The sequence below is a fragment of the Apis dorsata genome, unplaced genomic scaffold (assembly GCF_000469605.1).
Source record: "Apis dorsata unplaced genomic scaffold, Apis dorsata 1.3 scaffold_127, whole genome shotgun sequence".
In the NCBI taxonomy this organism is placed as follows: Eukaryota; Metazoa; Arthropoda; class Insecta; order Hymenoptera; family Apidae; genus Apis; species Apis dorsata.
In genome coordinates this window covers 674,050-685,170 of record NW_006263420.1, presented here as the reverse complement: position 1 = coordinate 685,170, position 11,121 = coordinate 674,050, and the positions used below count along the sequence as shown (strand labels likewise).

The window sequence follows — 11,121 nt, the reverse complement described above, 5'->3', positions numbered from 1 at the left end:
CTCCTCCTCCTCCTCCTCCTCCTCCTCCTCCTCCTTCTCCTCTTCTTCTTCTTTTTCTTTTCGGATACGTAGCTCTACCTTCTTCTGCCACTTTACTCGGCTCGTCACGGCTCTGGATGGCTTTCGAGATAGTCGTCCCTTCTGAGAGGATAGGCTGCCAACGAAAGATACCACCGCGGAATCGTCGGCGACAAGCAATTCTTAGAGAATTTTTTTAATCCGGATAGAGGAATCGACGATTCTGGATATAATAGATGTAAAAATAGAGGTTTCTAGGGGAGAAGGATGATTATGTGAAAAATGAAAATTTTTTTCCACTTTTTTTTCCCTTAATCGAAACGATGATTTCTTTTAGAAAATTGTTGGAAATTAGTTTTGATTCGTTGGGATAATTAAAATTACGTTTGACGAGAGAAGAAAGGTCAGTCTAAGTAATTATCTTCATTCGGTTATCTTTTCTTCCTTTATTCCCTTTTGTTGTTCCTTTTAGCTAATTAACCCTTGCACACATTGCTCTCTACCCTTTGTTCTCTCACGCAACCACGTTATCTTTTCTCTTTCCCTTTATTTTTGTTTCGTGATGAACTTATGTCTACAAAAAGAAAAAAGAAAGAAAAAGACGTACGTTCTTTACAAAAAAAAAAAAAAAAAAATTTACAAATCAAATTCATAATTGCTCATTTCCCATCACCACTTTGCCAGCTTCCAAAGTCATTCCACCTAACATGAATCCAAATGAATCCACCGTACCTCGCTTCCACTAATTCCAACTCGGCACGAACTTCTTCGAATATCCCGAATTTGCACAAAATTTGCATCAGCATACCTCAACACACGTCACCTCGTTCGAACTCGTTCTACAAACCATTCTATCTGAAACTCGCATTAATTCGTTCCAATCCTTTTCAAGACTCCCATCCCAGAACGTCTCGTCCATCTTCTCACAAATCCAAGAAATCGATCAAACGAATCAACACAGGTTTTAAAGGGTGTCCGTAAAAACGTAGCACTTGCTTGAACCAGATCGAGTCTTCTGAGTCGAAACGCACATACACACACGTTTCATCGTTCGATAAATTTTCTCAAGAATCTTCTATTACCTCAATAACGATCAATATCATCCCGTTTGCACTCGCCTCGTTAATTGTCCTAACGTTATTCACGATGGTCATGAATTATTCACGAGCCACCACATTTCAATCATGCGTCGAGACACGAAACATTGGGGGGAGGTTAGTATAGCAGGTATGAAACCGACTACGTGAGATTTAACCGCGACGAAACTCGGTCACGCAATTCTCAAATTCATCCCGTGCTAAACTTGCGAAGAGCCAAGTTAAATTTCGCGCGTATTCGTCCCCAGAAATTTCTCTCGTCCTCGAAATTCTTCCGTTCTATATTTTTCTATTCGACGAGATCGATGCTCTTGAAATTCCTTCGCCACCCGTCATCAACGGAAAGTTAAATTTCGCGACGAATTCTTTCTATTCTCAATGAAATCAACTGCTGGTCGACGGAAAGGAAAACTTTGAAAATCTCTTTGAATTTTCCTAGAAAAGTTCATTATCCCAATTTTGCGATAAATTTGCATCGTTATCAACGGTAAGTTGAATTTCGCGGGAAACGTTACAGCGACGATCGCTTTCTTCCCTTTTCGAGACGAATTCTTTCGATGAAATCAATTGGTCGATGGAAAGCAAAACTTTCGAAACCTGGAATTTTCTTAGAAAGAAAATCGATCGACAAATTCGTTTCGCGATTCCATGGTAAACTTACCCCGTTGTCAAAAAAAAAAAAAAAAAAAAAGGAAGTTAAATTTCCCGCGGAACAATCGCAACGATTCACCGTCTTTGGTGGACCAAATGGAAGTTTTCGAGGCGAATTCTTCTTTCAATATCGGGTCGCCTCCATTTTTCGGCGAAATCGATATTCGTCCATGGAAGGCAAAACTTGGAGGGGGAGGGGGAGGAAATATAGAATTACGGTGGAGAATGGATCGTAGCAATTTTACGTAATGGAAAACGGTGGAGTTGGAGCAACGTTTAATCGTCTTCGATTGTCGGCCACGCTTGATATACGATTCGTTGCGGCCACATTTAAACTTCTTCCATGTCTTCCGTTCTTTTTTAATGCGCTCTCACCGTTGCTGGAACTCGGCCATAAGTAGATTCGGCCATAAATTCGAGTGACCAAGCGAACGTCGGTTAACGTCGGGGCGTTGGTCAAATTCGGGAATTTTGGAATTTTGTGAATGCTGAGAGGTAAAGTAATTTTTATTTTTTTTTGCATTTTTTTTTTTTTTTTTTTTTTAGGTGAACCATCGTGTAAAATGCAATTTTCCGTAATACGATTTTTCAATTTATATTTGCAATATGTCAGTGAATATATTATGATACGATAAATTTAAACCGAGTTGGTTCTATCAGCAGAAATTCCGTTGCTTTATAATTCATCGCGCGTCACGATCCAATATTTACAATAATCCGAAACAATTTTCTGTTGTATTTTTTTTTTTTTTTTTTTTTTTATTTTTCCGTCACATACCGTTAAACACATTTCTCGATAAAGGACAGATGGAATACGTGATTAATTCGTCAATAATGGAGAGAGCGAAAATTGAATCCCATATCAATATTTCAAATCCGTACATTATTTTATCAAACTAGATATAGAAATACCATAACTATTCTCAAATCATTTTTTATTAGTTTGCCAATATTTAATAATATTTTCATCTTGTCTTTAATAATTTGATCAGAATTTTCCCTCCATCATCGAAACTTCTATTATTTCCCGAAAAAATTCTCGTTCAATTCCAAATCGTCGCAAGAAAAACATCGATACAATCGTCCGTATATTTCATTCGAACGATCCGTTAAATGGTTGACACGGTGGACGGTAATAAAACGTCGTCCAACTACAAAGAACTCTTTGGATTGACACGGAACAGAGGCGCAGGATCGAATAAAACACAATACAGAACTTGCCGCTCTCTCTCTCTCTCTCTTTCTCTCTCTCGTCGTTTAATTCCGCCCGATCGAGCGGATTCAACAGTTTCGCGGTTTGGCATCGATCTGACTAGTTGAAGCGTTATCGACGTCCTCTCGAGACGGGCACGAAGGGCTCGACAACAGGAACTCGAAGGGCGCGGGCTTAATTATATCGGGGACGAAGAATCCCGGACAAGAGCGAGTGGATCCACTCGAATATTTTAGCAAAAACTTTTCCAGCCTGGCCGTGAATCGATGGAAGGGACGAAAAAAGGCCTCGAGACGAGGCGAGGCGAGTTTGAATAGGAATCGCTTTAGAAACTGATTCATCGAGAATTCTCGAGGAAAAGGTCTACTTGGACGGAATGCGATGGAAAGTTGGAGGAAGTTGGTTTTTACGTATAAGGAGGAACGTGACCGATTCGATATTTTTTGGATTAAGCACTCTTGTCTGCCGCGAAGCGGTTTTCAGTTTATTCGTTTTGTTTTGGCGAAGTTTCCCTCCCTCGTTCTTTCGTTCAAACGTATAACGAGAAGTGGCGTTCGTGGGTAAGTGATATGATCCTTGGTGGATTTAAATATCTCGTCAGCTACGATTCATAAATGCGATTTTGAATATCAGCTCGATCGCGTTGTGACTGAAGATCATATTTCCCTTTAAAATCTTTTTAGAGACATCGAACGAAAAAGATCTCAAGATGCCGTTTGGATTCCAATCTTAAGAAAATCCTAAGTAACGTTAAAAATCTTGAGATTATCGAATCATCGATTTTTTTTATAATTCGAATTATAACACTGTGGAATCTCGAGGAAGATTCTATTTGAACGGGTTTCCATAATAATTTTATCCGCGATATTACAAGAAATCGTAAAAAAAAAAAAAAAAAAAGAAAAATCTAAATCCTGTTTCGTCCTGCGTGCATCCACATGGAAAAAGGCATTTATCCATCATTTCTCTCGGAAACGGTTCGAAACGGGGAACGGGGAACAGGCCGTTGATGAAGTTTATTTATCATCGAAAACGTACCTCCTATTTATTTTCAATTAACTCGTTTACCGAGAATTACCACGTCACGTACCATTAACGATACGAACGTTCACCCCTTGCCTTCTTCCTCCATCGATACTCGTTTCCTCCCCGTTCGATGAAGAGAGATATCGTCCTATCTTTCGAGTGAAATTTATGCAAAACTCCTCACCGGCTAAATGAGCCGGTACGAGATTATCGACTGGCGCTAGGGAGCAAGGGGCAAGTAACGTCTCCAATATCGGCCGGATTCTCACGTGCATGTCTGGTGGAAACTTAATTTCCGCTTTCTGACGCCTGCTAAGAATGACCGCTGTACATTATCAAGTCGTACGTGTGTATGTGTGTATCTGCGCGCGCGAAGATTTAAATGCTGACTCTTAAGATTCCCGATTGCGAAGTAACATTGTACGGTTGGAAATATCTGGTTCGAACGATTGGATATCGATTTTCGTTTGACCGGAAGCCGCGCGAAAATCGCCGCGGAAATGAATCGGTGGATTGGTTTCTCGTCACTTCTCGTGTCTTCATGCGGATTTCATTAATTATTCCGGAATCGAAACGCTTTCTAATCTATTTTCGAGATGGAAGAATTTCATTTCGATGCGTTTTCGAAGTTTATGAAATATATATATATTTTTTAAGTCTGTTTTATCGTAGTATAAGTCTACTTTTCTCGATCTCGATAAATCGAAACGAATGTGACGAAAAAGGATTCTTTCGACAGAGGGATGACGAAGACTAATCGGATCGCGCGTGAAATAAACCGACGGATGATTCGACGCTCTGGATTCCCGACAAACAAGGAAACACCGTGCCTGTTGTTTCCACGGGATGAACCGCTCACGGCTTCATCCAGCTGGCATTAATTGTCCTCGCTGGCCTCGCCTTGTTTCACCCTTCATCGAGGCGACCGTTCCCAACAGAGTGGATAGAGGTTTCGACAACCGGATGGAGAAAATGAAAACAGTGGGACAGAGATAGGGTGAGTCCCAATCCTCGAGTAATCTTTGACTCGGTTAGGAATCAACGAAAGATAGAGCTAACAGCTTCCATCCAACGAATATTTCATTATATATTTAAATTTTAACTTCGCTACGTTCGATTTCCATTTCCAAATTTTCATTTCAAATCTATCGAACTTGCTTATCTGAATATTTTACACAAGAAAGAAAGAAAAAAATAATAAAAGAAGCAAGACGTATCGATTGCTTCTTACAGACTTCAGAGCCGGCGCAAGTTGCAGCACAGTCGGTAATCAAGCGGACACTTTCTCCCTGTGGCTCTCCGCTTCACTTCGACCAACTCGCAATTCTTGACGCGAATAAAACCGCGAGAACCAAGCGAATAAAATCCCCTGGGCGAACGTTTCCACGACATGGAAAAAGGATATTTATTTTCCCGGCCTGAAAGTTACGTAGGAGGAAGAAAATTTTGTTCGCCAAAATTTGTTCCCTATTCTACATGGGGAGGGGAGAAGAAACTCTCTCTTTTTATCATCGAACACGTACGTTTTCATCCTTTCGTTCGTTCCAGAATCTTAATTTCGAGGGCGTCCCCGAATTTTCCATCCGAAACGAACAACGAACATCATTTCTACTAGATCATCCACCACGGATCTACTCGAGACGACGTTCTGCATGTTCGTAACTTTCGTGAGCCTCGAATCTTGCGCGCGATCACGTAACCGGATTCTTCTGTTTAGAGAGAACTCGAGAAATGGTGAAACGAATTGCGAAATTGCGGAATAGTGTTTTGAACGAGGTGGAATAATTTCGTTTAGAGAAGACGTTAGAGAACCGTTCGTGAAGATGTGTGGAAATCTTGGAAATCTTGTTTTTAAAATTTCGGATCTTTTTTTTTTCTTTTTTCTTCTAACGTGAATATTTGCAAAGATTGGTAAATCACTATACTATTTCTATTTTATTATTGAGTAGAACGAATCGTGCAGTCGATATCGAAAGCTTCTAAACGAGAAGATTAAACCTTCGAAATTCTTCGAATTCGAGTGCATACTTTCAACTTTATCTCTTTAAATTCTTTAAGGATAATTATTTATAGATTACAGTCTGTTTAGATTATAATGAGCTGTATACAGTTTTTAGTTATATACCTTTCAGCGAGTTTGCTTGTCGACAAATCCTTTCTACAACACTCTACTTTGACGATATTCGTTTCAATCAATGTTCCCGAAGTTGGCGAGCTAGTTTCGATTGCATAGACCGGTCCGCGTATTTGCGAATGCAATTCGTAAAGTAATTAGATAGGCGGACTTCAAAGCACGTTACATGGAATTTTGATTTTCTCGTTAACGCGAAATCTGAAATTTCAACATTTGTGATATTCGTACGTCAGAAACTTGGCCCAACTTAATTATAAATCAATTAGTATGTTAAAATTAATACACCGCGCGTGTCGCGCAATACAATAAATTCCTTCAAAAATTCCCCCGCTCGATTTTCGAACATCCCTTCCTCCTCTCCCTCAAAAAAAAAACCCATCTTCGAGAACCAATTCCGGCTCGTCGAATCCTTTCGTAAAATGAAGATGAAATGACGCAAAATGGCGGAAACTTTCGAGCGTAAAATTGCGGAAATTGTGGAACGATTTGTAAGTTGAATCCGAATAATGGCATTCGAAGGAGTTCGAATTAAATCCCCTCCTCTCCCCTCCAGACAAGCCACGCGCAACCCTGTTTTCGCAAGCGTCAGTGCGAGCTAGAAATTACAATCCCCCGCCTCATAGTCATCCTTGCGCGAAAGCGGATTACCATTCGTAATCGCGCAAGAAAAATATGGGACTTGGAGAGGAGAGGGGTGGCGTTCCCAAGCCTAGATCGGACACGAGTAATTCGCGCGAAAGTAATGTTATTATTATTCGGCGCTCGTTATCTCGACGTTCGCCAAGGAACGACGCACGATGGGCTTAAGAAGGGCCAGGAACCCGCACGATATTTTCAACGAGGGAGAAGAGCAACGAGGAGGAGGAACGTGATGCTTGGGGCGCTTGGAGCGGCGATTGCACCGACGCTTCCGCTTTGGAATGTCGGTCGAAACGGGGTGAACAATTTCTACACGCTCGTCTTAATCTAATCTGGATAACTCGTCCGTCCAGTTGGGTACAAGAACAGAAGTTGGAAACGGGTTGTTCCGTTTGATCGAATGGTGAACGTTGTAAGTAAGTTGGAGGATTTTTTGATTGCGCGAGAAAATTTCTCTCGATATTTATAATTTATTTGTAATTTTACAGAAGCGTGAAATTGAAATAATTCTAAATTGCAGAATCGTGGAAAATTACAAATGTAACTTCACAAGTTTTCGTGTAAAAGGCAGAGTGGAAAGAAAGTAAACATTTTGTCATCGAAACTTATTCGGAGAATAGGAAATTATGCCATTGAAGTCATTTTGATATCTCGATCGGTTGTCGAGATATAAGGATTCAAAGTTTCTATAGCGTTGTTGACATGGGCAGATGTTATATATATGTCTTTCCAAGAATTGCGTCTGGAATTTGTTTGGGATAGGTCAGTGAGACGAGGTGCGAGCGAGAGTTTCGAGCAAAGGACGAAGATAATAATGATTAAAAATTTTTTTTATATCTCGAGAATCTGAAGTCGTATCGAGATAAATCAAAAATAGTTTTAAAGGGTAAGGTTCTACGTTTCTAATGGCCGTTCATTAGTTGACCGGAAGTCATTATTTCATTATAAGTTATATAAGTTTATAATTCGCTTAATTTTAATCGAATTTCAAGTTAAACTTAGATAGATATGTTTATTTCTGGAAAATTGCTTGTAACGAATTTAACGATGGTATGTTGAAGACTTTAAATTGATTTAAAAGTTATCCCAAGTTCTTTAAAATAAGATTTAAAAGTTAAAAAGTTAAAGCGCGATGGAAACAATTAAACTGATTCTAGAATTCAACAAGCAGAATTTAATTTTGTGAGTTGATGTTGTACATATTATCCAGTTTCATACTGTATGTAGATACAGGAAGCATTATATAGCATATTTCGTGACTGAATTGTATAATATTGTTATCCCTCCTGTGTGCAACTCATCTTTCTTCTGCTACTTGTCCGTATTTTCGTTGTTTAATTTACATAATTAAAAGAACAGGGGTAGATAACTAGAGATCCATAAGATATATTACGAAGTTATTTTGCAAGCGAATCTCTGATGCCTACGTGGCAAGCAAAAAATGTAAGCTTCTTGAATATATCAAAAACTCACAGTACTCGTCTGAAATTATACACACTTAACTTTAAGTATAAAAATAAAATAGAATTAAAATTTTCTCCTTTCTATTTATTTAAAATTATATTTTTTTTTCAATACCTTTTTTTTTTTATCAAAATTATCTTTCTCCTAAATTTCCCCTTCCTCTATTTTTCTCTTTCGTTCTGTGTCAAATCTTTCGAATTCTTTCTGTCAATATTTTTATAAGTTTATAAATCAGAGATCACAAAACTTGTAAAAATCAAACGAGCTTCGATTTTCACAATTTCCCGTTGATTCAAGCCACTTGAATCAAGACCATTGTAACGTAATGCTTGATATTTCAGAGTTTCCTTCTGCCAACGTGTAATGTGATAAACGAGAGGGCCTGGTCTCGGTGTCGTCTTTATGCAGGTGCACGTGCCTCCGCTTAACTATGGCATAACTACTGGGTCGGCGAGCTTGTGACAAACTGCATCGTATAAATACATCGCGTGAATGCGTGCGGTTATTTTTTACCGGATAAGCTCTTTCGAGCACGAACGCTGGATGACTGATGAAATTTATGCGTATGAACTGGTCATGTATTATTTATTATTATTGTTTATTCGAGATTTCTATATGCTATGTCCAACAGAAATTATATCTGTGATGATTTGTTAATATTGAAAATATCTTCTTAAGAGATCAGATAAAATTCTAAATCAATATTATGATAGTTAATTGGAAACTCATAATATTCTGCAAATGAAGAAATTGTAACTATATGCTATGTATTAATAATTAAATACATTGAAAAAATGGTGTAAATATTTTTTCAAACTGAATTGACTGACTATGACTGTTGACTGAATCACTACTGACTGACAGTAATTGACCACTGACTGACTTCAATTTTAGAAATAATTCTAAAATTCCCTCCACTTCATTCCTTCCTTTTCATTTTTTATCTTTCATTCACTCATATATATACCAGATTCTCACATAATTTTATTCTGGAATATCGCTTGTTTTTAGAGATATAAAAAAATAGTTCAAGTAAACGTTGAATGGTTTTAAGATACATTTAAAATGATGAAATTAGTTTCTTCATAGATAGTTAAAAGTATATGAATAATTTTGTTCTTTTAAATAGAATAATATATTTTTTAATATATCAATAGATACAATATTATTCACTATAAAAAATTATTAAATTATTTATAATAACTAGTAATTATCATTAAATATTTCGTAAAGTAATAATTTTTTAACTTACTTATCTAGTTGAAAATTAGTTAAGATAAATTGATTTGTATGTTAAAAGACATAATTATCTCTAATTAAAAATATAAAGTTAATCTTCTCAAATCTTTTGCGAAGAAATTAATAACATCTATATAAAATTTCTTAAAACCATTTAACTTTTATTTAAAATATTTTTTAATATTATTCAAAGCAAGCGAGATATTTCAGTTGATGTGATATATCGTGTATATATTCCATAATCCCTTATTAGATTTAAGTAAACTGTTAAAAAAATGATTAATTCTTCACAATATAGCTGAATTAAAAAGGTAAGTATGTAAAGGTAAGTAAAAGATAGGTAAGTATATTAAATTCTAGAAAAATTGCGCGTGCCACCATCTTTAATACTTTATTTTCTTAAAACATAAAAATTTGAATAAAAAATTCGTATCTCAGAATTCCAGCAATATTTGGCAGCAAAATTTTAATACAAATTATTGATCTTGTACTAGGAGCATATAATGCAATAAGAGGTAGCACGTGAAATTTTTCACAAAAATCAAATTTTGAAAAATTTTAATTTTTTATTCTAAAATTTCAATTTTTTATTCAGGATAATATAATTCTAGAAGTGACATCAAAAAAATCAATTTATCAAGAATATTGATTAAAATATTCGATTTTTTATTAGGAGACTATAATACGTAAAGAGATGGCACGAAAATTTTTAGGCAAAAATCAATTTTTTAATGATTTTGGCAAAAATTTCCGACTTTGTATCAGGAAACTATAACTTGATAGGAGGTCGTCCGAGAAATTTTTCCACGAATTTCGACAATTCTTGGAAATGATGTCAAATTCTTGGAATTTCTAAAATTCTTGGAAACGACGTCAAATTCTTGGAAATTATGAAACTCATAAAAATTATTACTTTCTGGCTAAAATTGTCGATTTTGTATTAGGAGAACATGATACGATAGGAGGTCGATCGAAAAATTTTTCCAAGAAATGACGTCAAATTCTCGGAATCCCTAAAATTCTTGGAAATGACATCGAGTTCTTAGAATTTCTATATTTCTTGGAAATGACGTCAAATTCTTGGAAATTATGAAACTCATAAAAATTATTACTTTCTGGCTAAAATTGTCGATTTTGTATTAGGAGAACATGATACGATAGGAGGTCGATCGAAAAATTTTTCCAAGAAATGACGTCAAATTCTCGGAATCCCTAAAATTCTTGGAAATGACATCGAGTTCTTAGAATTTCTATATTTCTTGGAAATGACGTCAAATTCTTGGAAATTTTCGACTGCTCGAGCAATCACACGATACCCTTGGCCAAAAATTCAATTTTCTACTAGGAGAACATGTTTTAAAAGGAGTTTTTTCACATTTATCGTATACCTACGTTCTCCTACGTACTTTTTTTACCATTCCTCTTATCGTAACCATTTTTTTAGAGCTTCGAAACATTGTTTTTTGCAATTTAGAATTCTAGTGCTTGTACACTTATCCCCTGTTATTTTTGGTGCGTTTTTTATCAGTTTTTTAAATGTTTTAAGAACTCGAACATACTTTGAACATTGTATTTTTATTATTGGGAATGAATCGATTGTTTTTAATGACCCATTGCATAATATAATGCACCGGGTGTTT

The 11,121-nt window shown here is 36.5% G+C and overlaps 1 protein-coding gene and 1 long non-coding RNA gene across 10 annotated transcripts in view; one reads left to right on the top strand and one right to left on the bottom strand.

Moving 5' to 3' along the window:
• The window catches only part of LOC116185203, an 86,402-nt gene extending 77,466 nt beyond the window's left edge, over positions 1 to 8,936 (top strand). The window contains exon 6 of the long non-coding RNA XR_004149999.1: positions 8,584 to 8,936. This is a non-coding gene — a long non-coding RNA (uncharacterized LOC116185203). The remainder of the gene's footprint in view (positions 1 to 8,583) is intronic.
• LOC102678757 (glutamate receptor ionotropic, kainate 2) overlaps positions 1 to 11,121 on the bottom strand; it is a 225,162-nt gene that overhangs the window by 45,577 nt on the left and 168,464 nt on the right. Inside the window, exon 1 of one of the 9 annotated variants that reach the window (XM_031509129.1) lies at positions 79 to 97. The exons of the other annotated variants lie outside the window; for them this stretch is intronic. The gene's annotated coding sequence lies outside the window, so the exon portion shown is untranslated. Of the gene's footprint in view, positions 1 to 78; positions 98 to 11,121 lie in introns of those variants that run through there. 9 annotated transcript variants of the gene reach the window in all.